The sequence below is a fragment of the Pleurodeles waltl genome, chromosome 1_2 (assembly GCF_031143425.1).
Source record: "Pleurodeles waltl isolate 20211129_DDA chromosome 1_2, aPleWal1.hap1.20221129, whole genome shotgun sequence".
Taxonomy (NCBI): Eukaryota; Metazoa; Chordata; class Amphibia; order Caudata; family Salamandridae; genus Pleurodeles; species Pleurodeles waltl.
The window spans coordinates 666,529,337-666,545,964 of NC_090437.1; positions in this window are offsets into that span (position 1 = coordinate 666,529,337).

Consider the following 16,628-nt stretch of genomic DNA (forward strand, 5'->3'; position numbering starts at 1 on the left):
ATTTAAAGTGCAATTGGTGCCTCATGCAAATTGTTACTGGTCTGAAAGTGCTCTGCGCTTAAAAGTGCTCATGCTTGTGCAAATCAATCTCACACCATCTTGACAGGAGGCATATGATTATCCTTTCAATTCACAAGTGCAATCATTTATTCTTTTTCCAGAGTTTCCACAATTTTCGGTCAATATTTTTCTGCTTTCACTCAGTCTTGACACATTGTTTTCATGAAGTTAATTTAGTTTCTCAGTCCATGCATTGGACATTGTAGATTTCAATGACATCTATCAAATTTGATCCTTTCTTAATTTTGTTCTAGTGGACATATGCTTATGAGCATATTATGGGACTTGCAATCTATGTGCTACAGGACCGATACGAAATACCAGTGACAACCATGCTATGGTTCAGAGGTGTTTCCCTTTTTGTTTTTCCTAAATGATCCTCCATGGCATTTTCATTGGTTATTTCTTAATCATATCTCCAAATCCTTCAATATCCTTCCTTGTATGATTCTACATATTCCAGTGTGTTTTGGCCATACTATTGGCCAATCCTTGCCCTTTCCGCCCTGTAGTGGGATGATGCATCTGTCAATTTACTCTTTAGTCTATCACATTGACCATTTGCTATTCAACTCTGTTCTGCACTATGTAATTCTTATTCACAAACTGACTTAATGTGCAACTATATCAGTAAATCTTAGAATAGGCTTTTGAAACCATTCGGCCAGCATTTCAATGTGTGTACTTTTATTCAATCTGCCTCCTCCTCAACTTTACTTAACATTAGATATGTGTTTCTTCCATTTATTTCACTATTGAGTATTTGTTTATTTCTGTGCTACGGCAGTCCCTTAGTTCGTCTTATCCCAAGGGCCCATTCTCTAATATAGGAGGGTGAGAAACCGAGCTCATTGTATTTAGACTTTCATGTTTTTAGGTCAATAGGATTATTTACACATGGAGTGGTGGGCCTACGAAAAGTCAGAACAGTACTTTGACTCACAGCATGTGAGCATGCTATCACTGAGTGTCATCGCACTACTTGGTTGTCAACATGTTTGATACATGTAACTGTATGTTTTTATCTCCTTCTTTACTTCTGTTTCCCCAGGTCCATACCTATTCAGGTTCTTCATTATCTTTTCATGTAAGTTGTACATTCACTATCATTCATTTTATGCACCCAACACTCACATGAGCTCCCTAATGAAGCTTAGGAGTTTTTTTTATTGCTTTTGGTCCTAAAGAAATGCCAACTGATCCGTAGAGCTAATATAGGTGTGAAACATGTCCCCATCAATTAGGGCTAAAGGATGAATTTTCCTTTTCCCCACTTCTCCTTCCTTCCCTGGTAGAGTGGAGGAACGTTATTTCCTTGATCACTCCCTTTGTTTTTAACTTTGACCTAGACCCCTCACTAAGAATAAACACACTGATGGTAGGGTCTAGAGCCAATTTTAGCATACCCTCTGCAGCTTTTCACTACTACTCGTAGGTCTGAATCTACTCCTACGCCTAACCACGGCACACATTTAAAAGATCTCTGGCAAAGAATCCTGTTGGACATTGCAGTACCAGCCCAATCAGGAGCAGGCCCTATGATCAAGTGTGACACCCACTGGGTGTTTGAGGGCCCTGACTTCTACTTTTAATAGTGCCTTTTCGACCTGTGGTCATCCCTTTGGAACAGTGCACTTTCTTTATTTGTATTACTATGCAACTAGACAGCTCCTCACCACATACTTTTCATTAACTTTGTTCCCGGTGTGCTTTTCAGTCCATTCACAAGTTCCTAATACTTATGATTTTCATTTGTTTATCCTTTTCATTCTTTCTGCGACATTTGTTTACTTCAGAATATTGCATGTGTCACTACAGATGTTTTGTGTGTTATTCTATAGATGTATGTAAAATTCCTCATCCTGGTTAAGAACTCTGGGCATTATAGTGCATATTGAGATTATGTTTCTAGATTCCCCCTGGCAAAATAGTTTTTCCCTGTTTCCTCCTCTCTCAGACGGCTATTGCACTATTGCATATTGCTATTGCACTATTGTATAGTATTAGAGAGTAAACATTATTAATAGAAAAAGAGTCACTAAAACATAATGTGTGATAACATGTATTGAAAGGCCTAACTGAAAACATGTGTTAGAAAAATAAACGGGCAACTCTAAAAGTGATGGACATATGGGTGGTCATTCCGACCTCGGCGGTCTTTTCAATAGACCGCCGAGGGACCGCCGTACGGAAGACCGCCAGTGCTAGCGGTCTTCCGCACGGGCCATTATGACCGTTGGCAGTGCTCTGCCCGTTTCCGGACAAAGAGCAGCCAACAGCCATACTGGCGGCAGGCGGGGAAGTGGAGGTAGCTCCACCTCCACCGCCACGCCAACAGAACACCGCCCAGCGAATCACGACCTGTGATTCGCTGTGGCGGTGTTCTGTTGGCGTGGCGGTGTCGGCGGAGCTGCCCCCATGGGTCCCATTCCCTCCCGGAGGATCACCGGAACAGGTAAGGTGATCGTCCGTTAGGGAAGGGGGGTGGGGGGGTGTTGTGAGTTGTGTGCATGCATGGGGGTGTGCGTGTGTGTATGTTGAGGGGGCGTGTGAGTGCGTGCATGAATGCGGGGGTGTGTGTATGTGCATGAGTGCATGAGTGCGTGCATGAATGCGGGAGTGTGTGTATGTGCATGAGTGCGTGCATGAATGTGTGCGTGTATGTGTGTGTATATGTTGGGGATCGGGGTGGGGAGGGGGTCCTGCAACCTTTTGGGGGTGGCAGGGGTGGTGAGGGGGGAGGGGAGGGAGTCAGGGTGGGGGTTAGGGGTGGGGGAGACCCCTATCAGTGCCAGGGAAGGGATTCCCTGGCACTGATAGTGCTTACCGCCATGGATTTCATGGCGGTCCCAAACCGCATGAAATCCATGGCGGTAAGCCGGGGTCAGGCGGGTTGGAATACCGCCGGCGGTATGTGATGACCGCCGGGCTGGAGACCCAGGTCTCCAGCCCGGCGGTCGTTACCGGCGTGGCGGTCGGAACGGTGAAGCGGCGGCTGGCCATGGCGGTAACCGCCATGGTCAGAATTCATGAAAAAAGACCGCCAGCCTGTTGGCGGTCTTACCGCCGCTTCACCGCCGACCGCCACGGTCGGAATCACCGCCATGGTGTCCATCAAAATGAAGTGCTATGTGAAATAACAAATGCTAATGGGAATGTATTTTGATTAATCATAACTAAATGTACTGAAACATATGAATTATTAATGTATTACAAAACTGTTAATTTGAAATTATTATTAAAATAGTTTTATTCCCTCATGCATTAGCATTAGTGAAAAGGCTTCAATTTAGTATTTTTCCAGAAGCACGATGTTTAAATGATGCTGATTTAACTGAAACGCTTTGCAAACATTGTTTTATTAGGACATCCTGTGTGACTTGCACAGTGGAAATTTCTGTCCTGTTCTTGCTGGTCATGATGTATTTCCTTCAGATAAATGTTGTACCCTTTAACAATGATCCTTAGTTTGTGAAAAGTAAGCAACTTAGCTAAGTGTGGTGTTTGGCTGCTGTCTTTTAAAAAATGAAATATTTGTACGGAAACTGCTGACCAGAGAGAAGAAAGGAGTGACAACATGAACCAATCCTGTGTGAAAGATCAGAAAAGAGTTACATTTGAGGCACAGTTAAAGCCTGATTGGCTGTCAATACTCTCACCCCATGGTCTTGTCCAATAGAAGCTTAGTTAGCAACTTTTTGGGACATTAATTTAGCAAGCTTTAGGTGATGTAAGTCAGTTCTCCATTTTAGAAATTCCGTTTAGTTCCATGCAGAGTTGTTTTCTGTTTGGATTTCTGTGTAGTCAGATGCTGTTCAGTTCTTGTCTAGCCACTTATGATTTTAAGAGTTTAGTTACATTACGCCCAACATTACTGAACTGTTTCCCCTTCATGTTCCTGATGCTGAATATGAAGACCTGATGTTCCAAATACTGCTGACTGTTATCTTATTTAGGAGAGGTATAATCAATGTGCATTTGTTTTCATTTGTGGGTTTTCCCTTTAGACAATCCAACCGCTTATTTTTGGCTAGCGCCAAGGTTAGATGTTTTCCAAATGAATTTTTGTCTTATTATTATTTTTGCACGAAGCCCACACATGCATTTCAAATTAAAGTAATAGCTAGGGATGCCTGATCTAATATTTGATTTTGAATGTATATTAATTGATTGTTATTAATTTAACTGCACAAACTATATGTAGGCTGTTTCTATTCTGTAATGTTCTTTTGGAGTGTTTAATGGTAAATGCATTGGCAAGATTGAGATTCTTTAGGCATTTTGGACAGACTGTGTTATTTCTGTATTATTATCATTTGGTCTTGTGCATCATTTATGTGACTTTAGCATTGTTAATTTGAGGGCAATACATGTCTAAACTCTACTAAACTGGTGTGGTGATTCATGGCCACATAGGTCATGGTGTATATAAATTACTGAATCCACATTGAATATATTGATTATTTGATGTTATATTTGATGATTATTGGTTCATTTTGTCTGATTGGATGATCTCTTACTCCTGTCAAAAGATTTGAGCGACCTTTAAGGTTAGTAGATGTCTCTACCCTATTACACTATTATCACCTTAGCCTTATACAAGAGGTCACACGCCCATAATGGTACTGTAAAGCTTCCCAGTTGCTTCCATGTTTCAACTTTATAAGCTTGGCTACAGTGTTACTCCTATCTTTGTCAGTGGTAGCACAGATAAGTTCAAGAATCCTTTTCTTCAGTTCACAAGTGGTACTTGCCACATATTTAGGATTACATGGGCTCTCAATAATGTATAGCACATATTTGCTCTTACATGTGATGTGCTGCTGTATTTTCTATGGTTGACCAGCTGCTAAGGTGAATTCTTCATGTTAAATGCTGTTATGCATACTTTGCCATGACTGCATTTCCAAAAACCTGAAGAGTTCATCTGTGTTTTGTTTTTAATTCTAAAATGACCATGCACTAACTTGTCTTTCAAATTCAGGAACCTCCTGTATGTTATTTTTGGGTGATCACCCACTATTTAAGTAACATAGTTGGATCCAATTTGAGCAATGCCAGTGTTTTCTTTTGCTTGTTTCTGCCGAATATGTTGTTATTAACCTATGTGGTTTGCTCTTGTCGTTGTGCTTTCTCAAGCAGAATTTGTGTTCGGTTCCAAAATTTGACTTTCTGTAAATCCGATTTGATCACCTTGTCAGCATACTTCCATGTTCTGAACCATTCACTTGTCTTTTGACTATGTTTCTCTAACTAGGAATCTTGTGAACAATTCCTTATTTTTCTTAAAACTTCTCTGAAAGGAATGCTCCATTTTAGACTTTCTTGTTGAAAGCTTTCCACATGCAACATTTCATTGGTTGCTGTTTTTTTTTGATGCCGGGTTGTCTGGCTAATATTATCCTGAACATAAACTTTAGTTTCAAGAAAGGGAACACTTGTGGTACTGATCTCATATGTATATTGGAGTTCCACTGTTTTACAATTCAATTTGTGATGGTAATTTATACACATGTATATATATATATATGTATATATATATATATATATATACATATATGAAAATATATATATATATATATATATATATATATATATATATATATATATATATATATATATATATATATATATATATATATATATTCAGTAAAAAAAAACAACGGTTACAGAGTTACAGAGTTGCTAGATTAAGATCATCATTTTGTGAAATATGAACCAAGAAATCCTGTAGGAGGCTCCTGGGACCATCCCAGATGATAAAGAGATCATCAATATGTCTCGGCCAAAGTGCTATGTGCCTGGTCTACCTGATGTTCTCCTCTGTCCATATATACTGTTCTTCCCACTAGCCCATAAAAAGTACCAGCAACATTTAGGGCAAAGCAACTGCCTATCGCTGTCCCAGTAACCTGTCTGTCCAATAACAACATTATTGTTTTTTTCATTTTCAGGTGTCCAAGCCACTTGCTGTTCCCACCAACCCATTGTTAGGTTGGCGTAATTTGGTGAAAATGAAAAACCCATGGCAGTTCCTTTTATTTGCTTAAATATTTCCTTGTTAAAGATAAACACATTGTTCATTAGACACATCTCCTTCCTTTCCATAAGCATTTGATTGTGCTAATAAAAATGGATGTTTCTTTTTTCAAGAAATATTCATATGCATGGAGACTTATTTTGAGTTCTATGCTTGTATAAAGCGCAACAACATCCACTGTGATGAGCTTGTCTGAGGATTGCGATGGTATTCCATTAAAGCGTATTAGAAGATCACATGTATCCTTAATGTATGAGCTGAGATCTTTGACCAGAGGAGCCAGGATGAAATCAATATAATTGGAAACAGGTTCCAAAATGGATCCATCTGCTGAGATGATAGGCCTCCCTGGAGGACTGTGCCTCTGTATAAATATTTTAGGAAGAACATATATGGTTGGTATTATAGGGTTATCCGTTGATAAGTAATTTTGTTCTTCTTCATCAACTAACCCAAAATCTAACCACTCATTGAGTTTAGTAGTTAATAGTTCTTTTATTTGCTTTGTAGATTCATGGTTATTAGGATATAGTACGTTCTATCCTTTCTTTCACTGATGTGATCTGATTTATTAAGAATAATTATAATTTCCCTTTTGTCTGCCACTTTTAATTCTATTCTCTCATCTTCTTGTAGTTGTTTTGAAGCTTTCTTTTCCTGCTGTGATAAGTTGTTCTGTGATTGTGCCATCTTCAATTTGTATATACCTTGAATTACAGCTTCATGGAAGTTATCTATTTTATTCCCTGGTGGTAGATTAGGGTAAAAAATGCCAGCCCCCCATTGGGACTATTGTCTCCTCAATCGAATTTAGTGCTTGTATTGTGTTGTCCTGTTCCAATGTCACGAGAGTTAGAAGAGTGGGTCTTTCTTCTACTGTTAGATAATATATTGGCTTGGCTGTCGCCTTTTCATTTTGTTCTTGCAATTGTTTCCGAAAAGATTTTCACAAGTTTAATCTTGTGAATGTATTTGTATAAGTCAATTCTGGTTTGAACAAAATCAATATGCACTGTGGGACAGAAGCTGAGTCCTTTCTTCAGTAATGTTTTTTCTTCATTGGTCATTGTTCTATGTGAGAGATTAGTTATATTTTTAATTCCTGATTATTATTGTTCATTAATTGTTTCGTTCCTTGTTTCGCTCTCCCTCTCAATCGGACACCTGATCTTTCTTGATCCTTTTCCCCTTGTGCCTCTCCTTGTTTTTCTCTTATGGCATTTCCTCATCAACTTCCACTTCCTCTTCCTAATGATCTTGTTTTCTCCCATTGTTGCTGTTGCAATGGATATCGGATAAAAAGTAGTCTTCTTGTTTGTTGTAGAAGAAGTTGCATTCCCCTCTACTTTACTGTAGTCTGTATCATTTAAAGACTCACAACTGGATGGTTCTATTGTTGTTTAATCTAGCTTTTCCTTTTTCTCTAGTGTATCACATCTCTTAGTGAAGGTGAAGATTCTCCCTTCCTCATAATCTTCTTTATCTCTCTGAATTTTGATTTGCTTTCTTTGTTTGACTTCTTCTTCATGATTTACAAATTTTAAAAACATTTCTTCTTTCAATTTCTTTAGGTCTTCAGACAACTTCACGTTCTCTAATTCTTCTTCCAATTCTTTCAATTGTTCTTGCACTTCTTTGAGTGGCTTTTCTGTATGTTTGATTAGGATGACCACTAATCCTAGTGAGGTGCTCAATATGTGCTCTCCCCATTCTTGAAGGAGTTCTCCATTGGTGCCCCAGTGACTTGGCATTAATGAAATGCATAGGCCTTGTGGTATCTTTGTGCCTCTACATAGTTTTTTAAAGTTAGCACTTCTCACCATTTGTTTAGTTCTTTCCTTGACAGTTTCTCCCAATCTCGTAGTTTGCTTTTAACATCCATTGCTTTATTCTGTTGTCTCATATTTCTTGTTTTTATTTGTGAACCATTTATCCCTTGATCAAACATTGTGGCCATGTCTTCATTTCATTTGGCCTCCCTCGATCCCATCATCATTACTTTTTATGCTGTATTTCCTGAATGTTGTTGTTATGTTTTTCTTATTTTACTTCACAGAATCACCCCTGTTCCTTTTCCCAAATGCTGGCATAGAGACCTGTACCTGTGTGATAGATTTTTTGCTTTTCGAGTGTTTGCAAATAATTTATGTCAATGATCACAGTTTTATAAACCTTCTAAGGACTCAATAATAATTGCAAGTGTAATGTTAGTTCATAATGGTGCCCCCTCCCAGTTGCATAGGTTGTGTCAGTTTATGTTAGAGCTGCTGATTTAGTTTTTCCACTGCTAAAATCGACAAAGCTATTAACTTGTATTACCATACCATGATGCTTCTGGACATGTAACAATTTTGTCTGGAACATAACTTATTTCTTTTTAATGAAGCATGGTACAGACAGGTCACTGGGACAGCAATGAGCAGTTGCTTTGCCACAAATTTTGCTGGTGTTTACGTGGGCTGGTGGGAGGAGCAGTATATATGAACAGAGGAGAACTTCAGGTGGACCAGGCACATAGCACTTTGGACGAGATATATTGATGATCTCTCTATAATCTGGGATGGTCCAGGAGCCTTCTACAGGATTTCCTGGTGTATATTTCACAAAATGATGATCTTAATCTAGCTTCCCTGTCACCTTTGTTTTTTAAGTGAATATATGTATATCAATCTATCTATCTATCTATCTATCTATCTATCTATCTATCTATCTATCTATCTATCTATCTATCTATCTATCTATCTATCTATCTATCCATCTATCTAACTATCTATATATATATATATATATATATATACATATTTATATATATATATATATATATATATATATATATATATATATATATATATATATATATATATATATATTAATTACCTATTGCAAGTAGGTAGTTCTAGTTTGGACCTAGTTTCCATAGGAGAAGCGTTTTTTGTTTTGCCAATAACTTTGGCACCCTTTGACCAATCCTCACAAAATTTTCAAAACTAATTTGCCACTCACTTCAGCTGCTGCCTTGAACATTTCGAAATGATTTGTCAAGTGAGTGGCTGAGAAAAAGAGGGGGTCCCAAATGCTGTTTATGCTTTTTTCCCATACAATTTCCCATAGGGATTTCGAACACAACCACAGCCCGAACCCCTGGACAGAATTACACCAATTTTGGCAGAAAGGTAGTTATTGGTCCAGAAAGAGCCATTTTAGTGATTTGGTATAAATCTGTTCAGTAGTTTTTGAACTATTACAGAAATAAGAAATATCGATATCTGGATGGAGCTTAACTACAGATTTCAAGGTGAGATCAGATTAGTTACCAGCACTTCAACCAGTAAATGCTGGCAGCCATCTTGAGACCAATATACATGATAGCACTTTCTAAATGAGCCACATGAGAGTTGAAAACGACACCTCAAGAAAAATGTAGGGAAAAATGCACTTAAAGGAATATGTAATATACATATACCATAGAAATTCAGCATTATAGCTAGAGTTGTTTCAAGTAGCTATAACTCGCCCCCTAGGGTAACTATAACTCGTGCCCTTGCCATGCACTGTTTTCTTATCAATAATTTTATTTTAAAAGTTGCAGTGATAATATGAAAGATGCCATACAAGATCTCATCAATAATATAATATTTGGAGTTATTAGCTTTGCATGACAATGGCGCGAGTTATAGTTACCTTAGGGTAACCTTTGGTTTTCAGTAAATTTCTATGGCTTTTTAAAGCAAAGTAATTTTAATTACTATACGTTGTTCCAACCCCTGCTGCTCGCAGGCCTGGCCTGCAGCCAAGCCCTTATAACCACCCAACCCCGCACCATGCACGGCCTTTGGCTGTGTGCAGCGCAGGGTGGCTACAGGGTCTGTCTCTGTCAGTGGATCTGTGAGTGGGTGCGTGTGTGTCTCAGTGGGTATGTCAGTCTAGGAGTAGGTCTGAGTGGGTGTGTGAGTGGGCGCCTGACTCGCTGAGTGGGTGAATGAGTGAATGAATTAGTGTATAACTGAATCTGTGTTTTTTCTTTCAATTTGTTTCATAATTGTGAATATTTTGCTAATAAATCAGAAAATTTGCAGATTTTCGTGAATACCGCGCATGGTGATGAAAAATTATTTGAAACCCATAATTTACCCCTAAAACACACCTATATCATACCCCACGGGCAGGGTACCTTCACCCTGACCCCTTATGCCACTTTCAATTTGGAATTTTAACCCCGGGGACCGTGTCCCGTGAAATAAAATGGCGGCTGCAACTTTCTTTCAATTAGTCATAACAATGATACTAAATTCATGTGTAAACCAGAATTTAAATAATCCACAAATAAGACTAAAACCTTATTCAATGTTGGTCATACATCAATGAGGAGAGTCATATTCTAATGTAGGTCATATGACTCAAACACAGGATCTCTATAAGTAAAGAGGAGAAAAGGGAAAGACCTATTCAATATAAAGACATGGACACATATATAGACCGCCTAACAATCACCTACAAGTGCTGCTTAAAATTAATTTCAATATAGTGCAAAAGTGATAATCTAGGTGTAAAAAAGAATATATGTATATAAATATATACTAACTAAAAATGACCTATTTCATAGTCCGGAATCAATATTTACAATCACAAAATCGAATAAAAGATCTCATTATGATATTAATTACTGCTAAATATATACAGGAATTTCATTACTACTAAATAGAGACTGCAAAGTTTTAAATTCTCACAAATGTACATAGAGTCCCGCATCCAAATTGTGACCCCCCGGGTTTTCAGAACCTAATAATAGAATCATTCTAGATTCAATTTGTCTTAACTGAGTGGTTCTGTTACCTCGCCGGGGGTGGACAGCAATGGTTTTTATTCCATAAAATGTCAAAGAGCTACAATTGCCTCCATGAATGTCCCAAAAGTGTTTAGCTAAGGGATAAGATGGATCATGATTTTTAAGTGCTCTGAGGTGTTGTAAAAACCTTACTTTCAGTTTATGAATGGTGCTGCCAACATATTTTTTGTGGCAGCCACATTCAATCACTTATACAACATACTCAGTATCACAGGTAATGCTATCAGTTATTTCACAAACTCTGCCCTCAAATGTAGTGTATGAGTGGGTATTTTGTGCATATATACAGGATTTACAATGACCACATTTCCAAAAACCCAAACTTTTCTTAGATAACCAAGATCGATTTACTTTGGAACAGAATAGACTTCTAGTAAGATGATCACCTAATGATTGAGTTTTACGGTATGTGATCTGACGATGTAAAACTATATTATCTTTAATCGAGGAATCATGTCTCAAAACATGCCAATTTTTTTGTATGATGTTGTTGAATTGGGTATGTTGGGAATTGAATAAAAAAAAAGAGTCTAGGCGAAAATCTATCATCTTGACAGTTATCCTCTATACCTCCAGGTTTAAAAAGCTATTTTTCTCTGGACATGTTCAATACTCTCAAATGGGCATCATTTAAGATCTTATGGGGGTAACCTCTATCTAGAAATCTCTGTCTCATGGTGGCAATTTCAATGTTAAAACATTCATCATCAGAGCAAATTCTACGAGCCCGTAAAAATTGACTGTAAGGAATGCTCCATTTTAAAGCTTTAGGATGACCGCTATTTCCATGCAAAATAGAATTGCATGCAGTTGGTTTCCGAAATATGGTTGTCTGTAAAGTATCATTATGGACGGTTATCTGAACATCAAGAAATTCTATGGTATGAGCACTGTATTTTAAATCCAAATGGATATTGAACTCATTATTGTGAAGAATATTAACATATTGTGCCAGAGAATGTTCATCACCATCCCAAATGAGAAAAAGAGCATCAATATATCTGACCCACAACACCATTTGTTCCATATACTTACTGTTAGAATCAGACCAAGCTATCTCCTTCTCCCACCAACCCATGTACAGGTTCGCGTCTGTGGGAGCAAATGAAGCTCCCATTGCTGTCCCCTGTTTCTGTAAATAATATTGATTATCAAATAGAAAAACGTTGTGGGTGAGGCAAAATCTTAGCATGGTTATAAGCATATTAGTATGTTGAAGAAATTCAATTTTGCGGGTACCTAAGAAGTGTCTGCAGGACTGAATACCACATTCATGCATGATGGAGGTGTAAAGAGTGGTCACATCCATAGTAACCAATAAAAAATTGGATTGCCATAGAATATTATGTATCTTGGCTAAAAAGTCATTTGTATCTCGTAGATATGAGGGCAATTCAGTTACATAGGGGCAAAGAAAGAGATCTAAGTAACGGGAAGTATTTTCTAAGAGGGAGGAATTCATACTAACAATTGGTCGACCGGGGAGAAGTTTCTTATTTTTATGAATCTTTGGTAGGAAATAAATGCAGGGAATTTTTGGAAATTCAACCTTCAAGTAGAGATACTCATTCTTGTCAATAAGGCCATTCGTACACCAAGTATCCAGCATCTCCCAATAAATTACTTGATGTTCAATAGTGGGATTGGTGCCTAATTTTTCATAATGATTCTTATTGGATAATTGGTGATGAGCCTCCTTGACATAACTCTCTACATCCATAATTACGATATTACCTCCTTTATCAGAGGGCTTAATGACAATCGTACTATTGGATTTCAAGTTATTCAAATCTTTCCAATCTATGGCTGAAAAATTGGTTCTCTTGGATTTTTTCAATTTGTTACCATTCCAATCATTGCGAAAATGATCAATATCATCAACCACCAATTCATAAAAGGTGTCAATTAAGTTACCAGTAGGTAGCTGTGGATTAAATCTGCTGGAAGGTTTCAGTGCACTAGAAGTGGTCTGATCTGTTGTAAGTCCCATGGTTTTCAAAATTTCATTGTCAGTGCCTCTATTAGTGCTCATGATGTCTTCTGCATTGCTCAAATCACCAATCTCTACTAGATCGGGAACATCATTGATGTAAAACCCAGAGAAATTACCCACATTTGTGTTGGACCCAGATAAGTTTGCCCGTGTTTTGTTGGAAAAGTGCTTCATTAAACGCAACTTGCGTGTGAATTTGTATAATTCTATTCTTGTATCAACATAATCCCAATGCACATCTGGACAAAAACTCAACCCTAGGTTGAGAATACGTTCTTGATTCTGGGTCAATTTGGCCTCAGAAATATTTACAATGATATTGGAATTGTCAGATTGGGGATCCCCCTCTAGTCTTGATGTTTGTAATTTCTTCCTCTTCCCCCTCCGCGTCTTGTGCCTCCTCGACCTCTTTCTCTGTTCCTGTTTGATTGTGGCGTGACTGATTGTAATAGTCTCATTTCCCCATGAAAATCCAATTTGTTTGAAGAGGCCTCATCAGCTGATGAACTTAAATCAGAACTCTCATCTACAGAATTCACTGGCACATTTGAACTGTCTGTTGTTACAGTTTTTTCTTGCGCTCTGAGGGTGTTATATTTTCGAGCAAAGGTGTAGATTCTTCCTACTTCATAATCTTTTTAGTCTCTATTAAATTTTAAAGCTTTACGAATTTTAATTTCATCTTCTTTCTTTGTAATCCGTTCTTCCATTTTCACCAATAATTGTTGTATTTCTTGAGAGTTGCCCATCTTTTCTAATTCTTTTGTTAACTGTTCAATCTTATTGTTTGTTCCTCCATACGTCTTTTAGATTGAACAATCAAAGTATCCATCAATTTGACCGAGCAATCAGATGTATGCAATCTCCATTGCTCCAATGAATCGGGATCGATATCACCAAGAGTAGGTAAAATTAGAATTCTTAAACCTCGTGGTACTCGACCATTTTCTATATATTTGGTCAATGAGTTCATTTCCCACCATTTTTTCAATTCTAAAATCCGTGCCTTTTCCTATTCAAAAACAATATTTGCTGCAGTGCAAATTTGCAGATTTATAGCAATTGATGTCCCTGGGGCATTGTCAAATAAAGTGGTGGCTGCTTGTTCCCACAAGGCTTTTCGATTAGCCATATTGTACTCGATTGTTCAAAAGTGATAACGTAGAACCACGTAAAAGACAGGAGGAAAAAACAAAGATAACAGTCATAAAACGGAGTCCTCAATGTGCAAATATATATAATGACAATTTCACGATGAAAAAACTCCAAAAGGCAAAAAAAGAGGGCAAAAGCAAAAACGGAAGGAAAAAACGATGAAATTCCAAGGATGTATATTTGAAAAGCGTAATGAAGTTCTTATCCAAAAAAACTGACTATAAATAACGGGACAGCGTGTGTGAATAAAATCAAATGAGCCGACGCGTTTTATAAATCATTGTCTACAAAAAATAGTCACCCGAGCTTTAATTACTCAGTTTTAACTTTGAGCAGATATTTCAAAATTTGACAATAATAGTCCATTTGAGCCGAGCGCTGATTAGTTCACAATACGTTCCATTCGGACACCCCCATGGGAAATCCTCCTTACCTCCGAGAGGTCATGCAACTCTCTTCAGCAGCTCCGATACTCACACAGGAGGTGAAACGTTGTATCACAGTGGAGCGGTGCAGCGTGAAAATTCTTCTTCAAAGGGAGTCTGGTTACATTGTATCACGCGCACTCTAAACAGCGTGCTAGCCAAACCGCGAACCAGATAAACGCGGTACAATAATTTTCAAAGAACGGTGCAACTCGATTAAGAATCAAAAGGCTGCACAATATCCAAAAGCTCGTGGAAAGTAGAGAATGAGAACAGTCACCATATATATATATATTGCCATGCTGTGACAGCCATTACAGGACTCTGGGACTTGGACCCCACTGACCCACTGGAATACATTGTAGTGAAAGGCGGGTTTTGATGGTCACAAAAAGGAGAACGTATAAAGGATGGTAACAGATTTTTTTACAAAATAAATCATTTTTGATGGTTCCATACTAATATTAGAAATTGTGGTGTGTTGTAAGGTGATTTTACCCTGTGAGAAAGCCTTCTGCTGGGATTTCATGAATCATGTTTGAGAGAAAACTGCTTTCTCATGATTTTCCCATAGAGGTTATGGAAGGTGCTCCAGAAGCTAAAATGAGAGCATATTTTCAGTTTATTCACACTACTTTTTTCAGACATGTGAGACTAAAGTCTGACATCCTCAGTAAAACATGTACTTCCAACAGAAGCAGCCTGTCAGTTGAATCCCTTGAGTTCTACTGCAGCCTCCCAGGGTGTTCTAAAGAACAGCTAGAACGCTAACAGCCTTACTTATGACAATAGTGTGGCACACCTGAAGCCATCTTGAGTGAATCAAACTGGTAAAACTTAAAACACTTAGGGCGTCATTCTGAACCTGGCGGTCATAGACCGCCAGGGCCGGGGACCACGGATGCACCACCAACAGGCTGGCGGTGAATCCAGGCCAATTCTGACCGCGGCGGTAAAGCCACGGTCAGAAAAGGGAAACCGGCGGTTTCCCGCCGGTTTTCCCCTGGCCTGAGGAATCCTCCATGGCGGCGCTGCAGGCAGCGCCACCATGGGGATTCCGACCCCCTTCCAGCCAGCCTGGTTCTGGCGGTTTTGACCGCCAGAACCTTGCTGGCGGGAATGGGTGTCGTGGGGCCCCTGGGGGGCCCTGCAGTGCCCATGCCAATGGCATGGGCACTGCAGGGGCCCCCTAACAGGGCCCCACAAAGATTTTCAGTGTCTGCATAGCAGACACTGAAAATAGCGACGGGTGCAACTGCACCCGTCGCACCCTTTCCACTCCGCCGGCTCCATTTGGAGCCGGCATCCTCGTGGATGGGGGTTTCCCGCTGGGCGGGCGGCCTTCTGGCGGTCGCCCGCCGGCCCAGCGGGAAACTCAGAATTACCGCGGCGGTCTTTTGACCGCGCTGCGGTTTTCTGTCGGGGGAACTTTGGCGGGCGGCCTCCTCCACCCGCCGAAGTCAGAATGACACCCTTAGGCCCATATTTATGAAAAGTTAGGGCCACTTTATCGTAATTTATTTATGCTAAATCAGCGCTAACTTACCTCAATATTTATATTTTGACGCTTGACGCGTCTAGCGTCAAAATATTTGAGTTAGCGCCATTTATAGGAAGCGACAACCCACCTTGCATCGAATAGCAACAATGATATGCAAGGTAGGCATTCCCTTCCTAAAAATGACGTTAGCCCTCCCTGCGCCATATTTACCTCCTGATGTTAAAATGACGTGCACCTAGGAGACGGACCTAAAGAATGATGCTAAGGCTGAATAGCGTCAATATTTAACGCCTGCTCAGACCAGGCATTAAAGTGCTGGCAGGCCCATTTCCATGGAAAAACACCATGGAATGCGCACATAGATGCCCACCCAACCTCCAGCATCACCACGACCCACACCACAGGGACAGTACTGGAGGACGGAGCCCATCCCAGGTAAGTGTATGTGTATGTGTGTTGCGTGCCAATGGGGGCCCCTGGCTGGCACTGGGTCTGTTGGGGTTGTCCTGGGGACACTGGTCCACTGTGATGGGCATTGGGGTTGTGGCAATGCCTCCTGTCCATACTTAGACAGGAGTCATTTTTTGGCTGCTTGTGAACCCAAAAAT